The sequence below is a fragment of the Amia ocellicauda genome, chromosome 23, assembly GCF_036373705.1.
Source record: "Amia ocellicauda isolate fAmiCal2 chromosome 23, fAmiCal2.hap1, whole genome shotgun sequence".
Classification (NCBI taxonomy): domain Eukaryota; kingdom Metazoa; phylum Chordata; class Actinopteri; order Amiiformes; family Amiidae; genus Amia; species Amia ocellicauda.
Window position 1 is genome coordinate 130,537 of NC_089872.1, and position 13,128 is coordinate 143,664.

The 13,128-nt window shown below is 44.7% G+C and overlaps 5 non-coding genes across 5 annotated transcripts; all 5 read right to left on the minus strand.

The window, feature by feature from the left end:
• Positions 1 to 3,620: 3,620 nt before the first annotated feature.
• On the minus strand, positions 3,621 to 3,691 carry trnas-gcu (transfer RNA serine (anticodon GCU)). Its single transcript has one exon. It is a non-coding gene; the product is annotated as a tRNA-Ser (tRNA).
• A 4,480-nt stretch (positions 3,692 to 8,171) lies between these two features.
• trnas-gcu (transfer RNA serine (anticodon GCU)) lies at positions 8,172 to 8,242 on the minus strand. Its single transcript has one exon. It is a non-coding gene; the product is annotated as a tRNA-Ser (tRNA).
• Positions 8,243 to 9,475: 1,233 nt separating this feature from the next.
• trnag-gcc (transfer RNA glycine (anticodon GCC)) lies at positions 9,476 to 9,546 on the minus strand. Its single transcript has one exon. It is a non-coding gene; the product is annotated as a tRNA-Gly (tRNA).
• Positions 9,547 to 11,982: 2,436 nt separating this feature from the next.
• On the minus strand, positions 11,983 to 12,053 carry trnag-gcc (transfer RNA glycine (anticodon GCC)). The gene has a single exon. It is a non-coding gene; the product is annotated as a tRNA-Gly (tRNA).
• Positions 12,054 to 12,698: 645 nt separating this feature from the next.
• On the minus strand, positions 12,699 to 12,769 carry trnag-gcc (transfer RNA glycine (anticodon GCC)). Its single transcript has one exon. It is a non-coding gene; the product is annotated as a tRNA-Gly (tRNA).
• Positions 12,770 to 13,128: the final 359 nt, after the last annotated feature.

Below are 13,128 nucleotides of genomic sequence, written 5' to 3' on the forward strand. Positions count from 1 at the left end.
CCACTGTAGGACCAATGCTCAGGTGACAAGGGTTTCAAATGGTTGAACGAGGAATAAGTACCAATCAGACCCAGACCTCGGGATAACTAAGGCACGGGAAACAGGAACGTCCGGATGGGACGATGTAGAAAGAAGTACCAATCTTTATAGATAGATGAGTGAGTGAGAGAGAGAGACAGACACAAATGTCTGGTTGTTACAATGATAGCCATCCTCTTCTATATAGAACGGGGAAAACCATTGGCCGCGAATCAAGCAACAACCTCCCGAGTGGCAGGTGAGATCTCTACCACTGTAGGACCAATTCTCAGGTGACAAGGGTATCAATAAGATGAACGAGGAATAAGTACCAATCAGACCCAGACCTCGGGATAACTAAGGCACGGGTTACAGTAACGTCCGGATTGGACGATGTAGTCATTGTCTTCTTTGTAGAACAAGGAAAATGCATTGGCTGGCAATTGAACCCGGGCCTCCCGCATGGCAGGCAAGAATTCTACCACTGAACATCCAATGCTCAGGTTATGAAAATATTTAGTGGTTGAATGGGAAAGAAGTACCAATTATTAAAGATAATTGGATAGATGAGTGAGTGAGTGAGACACACAAATGTCTGGTAGTTGCAATTAATAGCCAACCTCTTCTATATAGAACGGAGAAAAAAATTGGCCGCGAATCAAGCAGACACCTCCCGAGTGGCAGGTGAGATCTCTACCACTGTAGGACCAATGCTCAGGTGACAAGTGTTTGAACCGGCTGAAGGAGGAAAAAGTACCAATCAGACCCAGACCACAGGATTACTAAGGTGCAGGTATCAGGAATGTCCGGATGGGACGAAGTAGAAAGAAGTACCAATCATTATAGATAGATGAGTGAGTTAGTGAGAGAGAGAGACAGACACAAATGTCTGGTTGTTACAATAATAGCCGTCATCTTCTATATAGAATGGGGAAAACCATTGGCCGCGAATTAAGCAACGAATTCCCGAGTGGAAGGTGAGATCTCTTCCACTGTAGGACCAATGCTCAGGTGAGAAGGGTATCAAGTGGATGAACGAGGAATAAGTACCAATCAGACCAAGAACTCGGAATTACTAAGGCGCGGCAAACACGAACGTCCGGATTGGACGATGTAGAAAGAAGTACCAATCATTTTAGATAGATGAGTGAGTGAGAGAGTGAGACAGACACAAATGTCTGGTTGTTGCAATTATTTGCCATCCTCTTCTATTTAGAACGGGGAAAACCATTGGCCGCGAATCAAGCAAAGGCCTCCCGAGTGGAAGGTGAGATCTCTACCACTGTAGGACTAATGCTCAGGTGACAAGGTTATCAAGTGGATGAATGAGGAATAAGTACCGATGAGACTTTGATCTCGGGATAACTAAGGCACGGGAAACAGGAACGTCCGGATGGGACGATGTAGAAAGAAGTACCAATCTTTATAGATAGATGAGTGAGTGAGAGAGAGAGACAGACACAAATGTCTGGTTGTTACAATGATAGCCATCCTCTTCTATATAGAATGGGGAAAACCATTGGCCGCAAATCAAGCAACAACCCCCCGAGTGGAAGGTGAGATCTCTACCACTGTAGGACCAATGCTCAGGTGACAAGGGTTTCAAATGGTTGAACGAGGAATAAGTACCAATCAGACCCAGACCTCGGGATAACTAAGGCACGGGAAACAGGAACGTCCGGATGTGACGATGTGGGAAGAAGTACCAATCTTTATAGATAGATGAGTGAGTGAGAGAGTGAGACAGACACAAATGTCTGGTTGTTGCAATTATTTGCCATCCTCTTCTATTTAGAACGGGGAAAACCATTGGCCGCGAATCAAGCAAAGGCCTCCCGAGTGGAAGGTGAGATCTCTACCACTGTAGGACCAATGCTCAGGTGACAAGGGTTTCAAATGGTTGAACGAGGAATAAGTACCAATCAGACCCAGACCTCGGGATAACTAAGGCACGGGAAACAGGAACGTCCGGATGGGACGATGTAGAAAGAAGTACCAATCTTTATAGATAGATGAGTGAGTGAGAGAGTGAGACAGACACAAATGTCTGGTTGTTGCAATTATTTGCCATCTTCTTCTATTTAGAACGGGGAAAACCATTGGCCGCAAATCAAGCAACAATCTCCCGAGTGGCAGGTGAGATCTCTACCACTGTAGGACCAATGCTCAGGTGACAAGGGTATCAAGTGGATGAACAAGGAATAAGGAACAATCATTATAGATAGATAAGTGAGTGAGTGACAGAGAGAGAGAGACAAATGTCTGGTTGTTACAATAATAGCCAACCTCTTCTATATAGAACGGAGAAAAAAATTGGCCGCGAATCAAGCAGACACCTCCCGAGTGACAGGTGAGATCTCTACCACTGTAGGACCAATGCTCAGGTGACAAGGGTATCAAGTGGATGAATGAGGAATAAGTACCGATGAGACTTAGATCTCGGGATATCTAAGGCACGGGAAACAGGAACGTCCGGATGGGACGATGTGGGAAGAAGAACCAATCTTTATAGATAGATGAGTGAGTGAGAGAGTGAGACAGACACAAATGTCTGGTTGTTGCAATTATTTGCCATCCTCTTCTATTTAGAACGGGGAAAACCATTGGCCGCGAATCAAGCAAAGGCCTCCCGAGTGGAAGGTGAGATCTCTACCACTGTAGGACCAATGCTCAGGTGACAAGGGTTTCAAATGGTTGAACGAGGAATGAGTACCAATCAGACCCAGACCTCGGGATAACTAAGGCACGGGAAACAGGAACGTCCGGATGGGACGATGTAGAAAGAAGTACCAATCTTTATAGATAGATGAGTGAGTGAGAGAGTGAGACAGACACAAATGTCTGGTTGTTGCAATTATTTGCCATCTTCTTCTATTTAGAACGGGGAAAACCATGGCCGCAAATCAAGCAACAATCTCCCGAGTGGCAGGTGAGATCTCTACCACTGTAGGACCAATGCTCAGGTGACAAGGGTATCAAGTGGATGAACAAGGAATAAGGAACAATCATTATAGATAGATAAGTGAGTGAGTGACAGAGAGAGAGAGATAAATGTCTGGTTGTTACAATAATAGCCAACCTCTTCTATATAGAACGGAGAAAAAAATTGGCCGCGAATCAAGCAGACACCTGCCGAGTGACAGGTGAGATCTCTACCACTGTAGGACCAATGCTCAGGTGACAAGGGTATCAAGTGGATGAATGAGGAATAAGTACCGTTGAGACTTAGATTTCGGGATATCTAAGGCACGGGAAACAGGAACGTCCGGATGGGACAATGTAGAAAGAAGTACCAATCTTTATAGATAGATGAGTGAGTGAGAGAGAGAGACAGACACAAATGTCTGGTTGTTGCAATTATTTGCCATCTTCTTCTATTTAGAACGGGGAAAACCATAGGCCGCAAATCAAGCAACAATCTCCCGAGTGGCAGGTGAGATCTCTACCACTGTAGGACCAATGCTCAGGTGACAAGGGTATCAAGTGGATGAACGAGGAATAAGTACCGATGAGACTTAGATCTCGGGATTACTAAAACACAGGTTACAGTAACGTCCGGATTGAACGATGTAGTCATTGTCTTCTTTGTAGAACGAGGAGAATGCATTGGCCGGAAATCGAACCCTGGCCTCCCGCGTAGCAGGCGAGAATTCTACCACTGAACAACCAATGCTCAGATTATGAAAACCTTAAGTGGTTGAATGGGAAAGATGTACCAATTATTAAAGATAATTGGATAGATGAGTGAGTGTGTGAGACACACAAATGTCTGGTTGTTACAATAAAAGCCAACCTCTTCTATATAGAATGGAGTAAAAAATTGGCCGCGAATCAAGCAGACACCTCCCGAGTGGCAGGTGAGATATCTACCACTGTAGGACCAATGCTCAGGTGACAAGGGTATCAAGTGGATGAATGAGGAATAAGTACCGATGAGACTTAGATCTCGGGATATCTAAGGCACGGGAAACAGGAACGTCCGGATGGGACAATGTAGAAAGAAGTACCAATCATTATTGATAGATGAGTGAGTGAGTGAGAGAGAGAGACAGACACAAATGTCTGGTAGTTACAATAATAGCCATCCTCTTCTATATAGAATGGGGAAAACCATTGGCCGCAAATCAAGCAACAACCCCCCGAGTGGAAGGTGAGATCTCTACCACTGTAGGACCAATGCTCAGGTGACAAGGGTTTCAAATGGTTGAACGAGGAATAAGTACCAATCAGACCCAGACCTCGGGATAACTAAGGCACGGGAAACAGGAACGTCCGGATGTGACGATGTGGGAAGAAGTACCAATCTTTATAGATAGATGAGTGAGTGAGAGAGTGAGACAGACACAAATGTCTGGTTGTTGCAATTATTTGCCATCCTCTTCTATTTAGAACGGGGAAAACCATTGGCCGCAAATCAAGCAAAGGCCTCCCGAGTGGAAGGTGAGATCTCTACCACTGTAGGACCAATGCTCAGGTGACAAGGGTTTCAAATGGTTGAACGAGGAAAAAGTACCAATCAGACCCAGACCTCGGGATAACTAAGGCACCGGAAACAGGAACGTCCGGATGGGACGATGTAGAAAGAAGTACCAATCTTTATAGATAGATGAGTGAGTGAGAGAGTGAGACAGACACAAATGTCTGGTTGTTGCAATTATTTGCCATCTTCTTCTATTTAGAACGGGGAAAACCATAGGCCGCAAATCAAGCAACAATCTCCCGAGTGGCAGGTGAGATCTCTACCACTGTAGGACCAATGCTCAGGTGACAAGGGTATCAAGTGGATGAACAAGGAATAAGGAACAATCAGACCCAGACCTCGGGATAACTAAGGCACGGGAAACAGGAACGTCCGGATGTGACGATGTGGGAAGAAGTACCAATGTTTATAGATAGATGAGTGAGTGAGAGAGTGAGACAGACACAAATGTCTGGTTGTTGCAATTATTTGCCATCCTCTTCTATTTAGAACGGGGAAAACCATTGGCCGCGAATCAAGCAAAGGCCTCCCGAGTGGAAGGTGAGATCTCTACCACTGTAGGACCAATGCTCAGGTGACAAGGGTTTCAAATGGTTGAACGAGGAATAAGTACCAATCAGACCCAGACCTCGGGATAACTAAGGCACGGGAAACAGGAACGTCCGGATGGGACGATGTAGAAAGAAGTACCAATCTTTATAGATAGATGAGTGAGTGAGAGAGTGAGACAGACACAAATGTCTGGTTGTTGCAATTATTTGCCATCTTCTTCTATTTAGAACAGGGAAAACAATTGGCCGCAAATCAAGCAACAATCTCCCGAGTGGCAGGTGAGATCTCTACCACTGTAGGACCAATGCTCAGGTGACAAGGGTATCAAGTGGATGAACAAGGAATAAGGAACAATCATTATAGATAGATAAGTGAGTGAGTGACAGAGAGAGAGAGACAAATGTCTGGTTGTTACAATAATAGCCAACCTCTTCTATATAGAACGGAGAAAAAAATTGGCCGCGAATCAAGCAGACACCTCCCGAGTGACAGGTGAGATCTCTACCACTGTAGGACCAATGCTCAGGTGACAAGGGTATCAAGTGGATGAATGAGGAATAAGTACCGATGAGACTTAGATCTCGGGATATCTAAGGCACGGGAAACAGGAACGTCCGGATGGGACGATGTGGGAAGAAGAACCAATCTTTATAGATAGATGAGTGAGTGAGAGAGTGAGACAGACACAAATGTCTGGTTGTTGCAATTATTTGCCATCCTCTTCTATTTAGAACGGGGAAAACCATTGGCCGCGAATCAAGCAAAGGCCTCCCGAGTGGAAGGTGAGATCTCTACCACTGTAGGACCAATGCTCAGGTGACAAGGGTTTCAAATGGTTGAACGAGGAATAAGTACCAATCAGACCCAGACCTCGGGATAACTAAGGCACGGGAAACAGGAACGTCCGGATGGGACGATGTAGAAAGAAGTACCAATCTTTATAGATAGATGAGTGAGTGAGAGAGTGAGACAGACACAAATGTCTGGTTGTTGCAATTATTTGCCATCTTCTTCTATTTAGAACAGGGAAAACAATTGGCCGCAAATCAAGCAACAATCTCCCGAGTGGCAGGTGAGATCTCTACCACTGTAGGACCAATGCTCAGGTGACAAGGGTATCAAGTGGATGAACAAGGAATAAGGAACAATCATTATAGATAGATAAGTGAGTGAGTGACAGAGAGAGAGAGACAAATGTCTGGTTGTTACAATAATAGCCAACCTCTTCTATATAGAACGGAGAAAAAAATTGGCCGCGAATCAAGCAGACACCTCCCGAGTGACAGGTGAGATCTCTACCACTGTAGGACCAATGCTCAGGTGACAAGGGTATCAAGTGGATGAATGAGGAATAAGTACCGATGAGACTTAGATCTCGGGATATCTAAGGCACGGGAAACAGGAACGTCCGGATGGGACGATGTGGGAAGAAGAACCAATCTTTATAGATAGATGAGTGAGTGAGAGAGTGAGACAGACACAAATGTCTGGTTGTTGCAATTATTTGCCATCCTCTTCTATTTAGAACGGGGAAAACCATTGGCCGCGAATCAAGCAAAGGCCTCCCGAGTGGAAGGTGAGATCTCTACCACTGTAGGACCAATGCTCAGGTGACAAGGGTTTCAAATGGTTGAACGAGGAATGAGTACCAATCAGACCCAGACCTCGGGATAACTAAGGCACGGGAAACAGGAACGTCCGGATGGGACGATGTAGAAAGAAGTACCAATCTTTATAGATAGATGAGTGAGTGAGAGAGTGAGACAGACACAAATGTCTGGTTGTTGCAATTATTTGCCATCTTCTTCTATATAGAACGGAGAAAAAAATTGGCCGCGAATCAAGCAGACACCTGCCGAGTGACAGGTGAGATCTCTACCACTGTAGGACCAATGCTCAGGTGACAAGGGTATCAAGTGGATGAATGAGGAATAAGTACCGTTGAGACTTAGATTTCGGGATATCTAAGGCACGGGAAACAGGAACGTCCGGATGGGACAATGTAGAAAGAAGTAACAATCATTATTGATAGATGAGTGAGTGAGTGAGAGAGAGAGACAGACACAAATGTCTGGTAGTTACAATAATAGCCATCCTCTTCTATATAGAATGGGGAAAACCATTGGCCGCAAATCAAGCAACAACCCCCCGAGTGGAAGGTGAGATCTCTACCACTGTAGGACCAATGCTCAGGTGACAAGGGTTTCAAATGGTTGAACGAGGAATAAGTACCAATCAGACCCAGACCTCGGGATAACTAAGGCACGGGAAACAGGAACGTCCGGATGTGACGATGTGGGAAGAAGTACCAATCTTTATAGATAGATGAGTGAGTGAGAGAGTGAGACAGACACAAATGTCTGGTTGTTGTAATTATTTGCCATCCTCTTCTATTTAGAACGGGGAAAACCATTGGCCGCGAATCAAGCAAAGGCCTCCCGAGTGGAAGGTGAGATCTCTACCACTGTAGGACCAATGCTCAGGTGACAAGGGTTTCGAGTGGTTGAACAAGGAATAAGGAACAATCATTATAGATAGATAAGTGAGTGAGTGACAGAGAGAGAGAAACAAATGTCTGGTTGTTACAATAATAGCCAACCTCTTCTATATAGAACGGAGAAAAAAATTGGCCGCGAATCAAGCAGACACCTCCAGAGTGGCAGGTGAGATCTCTACCACTGTAGGACCAATGCTCAGGTGACAAGTGTTTGAACCGGCTGAAGGAGGAAAAATTACCAATCAGACCCAGACCTCGGGATTACTAAGGCACGGGAAACAGGAACGTCTGGATGGGACGATGTAGAAAGAAGTACCAATCTTTATAGATAGATGAGTGAGTGAGAGAGAGAGACAGACACAAATGTCTGGTTGTTAAAATAATAGCCATCCTCTTCTATATAGAACGGGGAAAACCATTGGCCGCAAATCAAGCAACAACCTCCCGAGTGGCAGGTGAGATCTCCACCACTGTAGGACCAATGCTCAGGTGACAAGGGTATCAAGTGGATGAACGAGGAATAAGTACCGATGAGACTTAGATCTCGGGATTACTAAAACACAGGTTACAGTAACGTCCGGATTGAACGATGTAGTCATTGTCTTCTTTGTAGAACGAGGAGAATGCATTGGCCGGAAATCGAACCCTGGCCTCCCGCGTAGCAGGCGAGAATTCTACCACTGAACAACCAATGCTCAGATTATGAAAACCTTAAGTGGTTGAATGGGAAAGATGTACCAATTATTAAAGATAATTGGATAGATGAGTGAGTGTGTGAGACACACAAATGTCTGGTTGTTACAATAATAGCCAACCTCTTCTATATAGAACGGAGAAAAAAATTGGCCGCGAATCAAGCAGACACCTCCCGAGTGGCAGGTGAGATCTCTACCACTGTAGGACCAATGCTCAGGTGACAAGGGTATCAAGTGGATGAATGAGGAATAAGTTCCGATGAGACTTAGATCTCGAAATAACTAAGGCACGGGAAACAGGAACGTCCGGATGGGACGATGTAGAAAGAAGTACAAATCATTATTGATAGATGAGTGAGTGAGTGAGAGAGAGAGACAGACACACATGTCTGGTTGTTGCAATTAATAGCCAACCTCTTCTATATAGAACGGAGAAAACAATTGGCCGCGAATCAAGCAGACACCTCCCGAGTGGCAGGTGAGATCTCTACCACTGTAGGACCAATGCTCAGGTGACAAGTGTTTGAACCGGCTGAAGGAGGAAAAAGTACCAATCAGACCCAGACCTCAGGATTACTAAAGGGCAGGTATCAGGAACGTCCGGATGGGACGAAGTAGAAAGAAGTACCAATCATTATAGATAGATGAGTGAGTTAGTGAGAGAGAGAGACAGACACAAATGTCTGGTTGTTACAATAATAGCCGTCATCTTCTATATAGAATGGGGAAAACCATTGGCCGCGAATTAAGCAGACACCTCCCGAGTGGCAGGTGAGATCTCTACCACTGTAGGACCAATGCTCAGGTGACAAGGGTTTTAAATGGTTGAACAAGGAATAAGTACCAATCAGACCCAGACCTCGGGATTACTAAGGCGCGGGAAATGGGAACATCCGGATGGGACGATGTAGAAAGAAGTACCAATCATTTTAGATAGATGAGTGAGTGAGTGAAAGAGAGAGACAGACACAAATGTCTGGTTGTTAAAATAACTCCCATCCTCTTCTATATAGAACAGAGAAAAAAATTGGCCGCAAATCAAGCAGACACCTCCCGAGTGGCAGGTGAGATCTCTACCACTGTAGGACCAATGCTTAGGTGACTTGGGTATCAAGTGGTTGAACGAGGAATAAGTACCGATGAGACTTAGATCTCGGGATTACTAAGACACGGGTTACAGTAACGTCCGGATGGGACGATGTAATCATTGTCTTCTTTGTAGAACGAGGAAAATGCATTGGCCGGGAATCGAACCCGGGCCTCCCGCGTGGCAGGCGAGAATTCTACCACTAAACAACCAATGCTCAGATTATGAAAATCTTAAGTGGTTGAATGGGAAAGAAGTACCAATCATTATAGATAGATGAGTGAGTGAGTGAGTGAGACAGACACAAATGTCTGGTTGTTGCAATTTCTTGCCATCCTCTTCTATATAGAATGGGGAAAACCATTGGCTGCTAATCAAGCAACAACCTCCCGAGTGGCAGCTGAGATCTCTACCACTGTAGGACCAATGTTCAGGTGACAAGTGTTTGAACCGGCTGAAGGAGGAATAAGTACCAATCAGAACTTTAACCCATTACACAAGAAAGATGCAGCCAACACGAGCCAATGAGGCACAGACGAACATCTGGATGGCACGACGCAGTCATCGTCATCTATGCAGAAGGAGGAGAAAGTACCAATCAGACTTGGACCTCAGTGAAGACTCTGTATAGGATGTTGAAGAAAGTGTTTTGTGATAATTATATAATGTTTTATATTAATACTAGCATTAGAAGTAGTTTGTATACAGACTGAGCAGATTAGAATTAGCAGAACAAGTAAAGGGTCAACAAGGTTGGTTTGTTAGAATCTCCTGTCAGTAATGAAAGATTACACAGTGCTGAAATAGCCTACAGATATCTGCTGTGAATTTGTTTATGACTTAATCGTTTCTCAAGATAGGCAGGAATGTTTCTGTTAATGAGCGATTGACACTAGGTAAATGACATCCGTGGGATGGCATCTTCCTAGTGCACATTAAAGACGGACATCTGCTTTGTGTCTCCATCACCTCTTCACGGGAGGACAGATCGTAAACGGACCCGGACCTGTATCTTCCGATTGGATGAACGGCCATAAGATGTTACGTCATTTTTCCTATAAAGTTGTACTCATGTTTGTAAACATTAAGTCTCACTGAAGGAATTATTTCTGACGTGGGGCTTCCGAGACGGCTCGATTAAAGTTCTATTTGATTTATCTCCGTGACTTCTCCACTTATTTTTGAGATGGTTCTACACTCAGGATCACTAAGGCACGGGCATCAGGAACGTCTGGATGGGACGATGTAGTCATCGTCGTCTATGCAGAACGAGGAAAATGCATTTTCCGAGAATCGATCTAAGGCGTCCCGCGTGTCAGGCGAGAACTCTACCACTGTAGGACCAATGCTCAGGTGACAAGGGTATCAAGTGGATGAACGAGGAATAAGTACCAATCAGACCAAGACCTCGGGATTACTAAGGCGTGGCAAACAGGAACGTCCGGATGGGACGATGTAGAAAGAAGTACCAATCATTTTAGATAGAATAGTGTGTGAGTGAGAAAGAGAGACAGACACAAATGTCTGGTAGTTACAATGATAGCCATCCTCTTCTATATAGAACGGGGAAAATCATTGGCCGCGAATCAAGCAACAACCTCCCGAGTGGCAGGTGAGATTTTTACCACCGTAGGACCAATTCTCAGGTGACAAGGTTATCAAGTGGATGAATGAGGAATAAGTACCGATGAGACTTAGATCTCGGGATAACTAAGGCACGGGAAACAGGAACGTCCGGATGGGACGATGTAGAAAGAAGTACCAATCTTTATAGATAGATGAGTGAGTGAGAGAGAGAGACAGACACAAATGTCTGTTTTTTAAAATAATAGCCATCCTCTTCTATATAGAACGAAGAAAAAAATTGGCCACGAATCAAGCAGACACCTCCCGAGTGGCAGGTGAGATCTCTAACACTGTAGGACCAATCCTCAGGTGACAAGTGTTTGAACCGGCTGAAGGAGGAAAAAGTACCAATCAGACCCAGACCTCAGGATTACTAAGGCGCGGGTATCAGGAACGTCTGGATGGGACGAAGTAGAAAGAAGTACCAATCATTATAGATAGAATAGTGAGTGAGTGAGAGAGAGAGACAGACACAAATGTCTGGTTGTTACAATGATAGCCATCCTCTTCTATATAGAACGGGGAAAACCATTGGCCGCGAATCAAGCAACAACCTCCCGAGTGGCAGGCGAGACTTTTACCACTGTAGGACCAATGCTCAGGTGACAAGGGTTTCAAATGGTTGAACGAGGAATAAGTACCAATCAGACCCAGACCTCGGGATAACTAAGGCACGGGAAACAGGAACGTCCAAATGGGACGATGTAGAAAGAAGTACCAATCTTTATAGATAGATGAGTGAGTTAGAGAGTGAGACAGACACAAATGTCTGGTTGTTGCAATTATTTGCCATCCTCTTCTATATAGAACGGGGAAAACCATTGGCCGCGAATCAAGCAAAGGCCTCCTGAGTGGAAGGTGAGATGTCTACCACTGTAGGACCAATTCTCAGGTGACAAGGGTATCAAGTGGATGAACGAGGAATAAGTACCGATTAGACTTAGATCTCGGGATTACTAAGACACGGGTTACAGTAACGTCCGGATGGGACGATGTAGTCATTGTCTTCTTTGTAGAACGAGTAAAATGCATTGACCGGGAATCGAACCCGGGCCTCCCGCGTGGCAGGCGAGAATTCTACCACTGAACAACCAATGCTCAGGTTATGAAAATCTTAAGTGGTTGAATGGGAAAGAAGTACCAATTATTTAAGATAATTGGATAGATGAGTGAGTGTGTGAGACACACAAATGTCTGGTTATTGCAATTAATAGCCAACCTCTTCTATATAGAACGAAGAAAAAAATTGGCCACGAATCAAGCAGACACCTCCCGAGTGGCAGGTGAGATCTCTACCACTGTAGGACCAATCCTCAGGTGACAAGTGTTTGAACCGGCTGAAGGAGGAAAATGTACCAATCAGACCCAGACCTCAGGATTACTAAGGCGCGGGTATCAGGAACGTCTGGATGGGACGATGTAGAAAGAAGTACCAATCATTATTGATAGATGAGTGAGTGAGTGAGAGAGAGACAGAAAAAAATGTCTGGCTATTATTGTAACAACCATTCTCTTCTATATAGAATGGGGAATGCCAATGGCCGCAAATCAAGCAACAACCTCCCGAGTGGAAGGTGAGATCTCTACCACTGTAGCACAAATGCTAAGCTGACAAGGGTTTCAAATGGTTGAATGACGAATAAGTACCAATCAGACCCAGACCTCGGTTTTACTAAGACACGGGTTACAGTAACATCCGGATGGGACGATGTAATCATTGTCTTCTTTGTAAAACGAGGAAAATGCATTGGCCGGGAATCGAACCCAGGCCTCCCGCGTGGCAGGCGAGAATTCTACCACTGAACAACCAATGCTCAGGTTATGAAAACCTTAAGTGGTTGAATGGGAAAGAAGTACCAATCATTAAAGATAATTGGATAGATGAGTGAGTGAGTGAGACAGACACAAATGTCTGGTTGTTGCAATTATTTGCCATCCTCTTCTATATAGAACGGGGACAACCATTGGCCGCGAATCAAGGAAAGGCCTCCCGAGTGGCAGGTGAGGTCTCAATGTCTGTAGGACCTATGCTCAGGTGACAAGGGTTCCAAGTGGTTGAACAAGGAATATGTAACAATCATTGTAGTTCGATGAGTGAGTGAGTGACAGAGAGAGAGACACAAACGTCTGGTTGTTACAATAATAGCCATCCTCTTTTTTATTGAACGGGGAA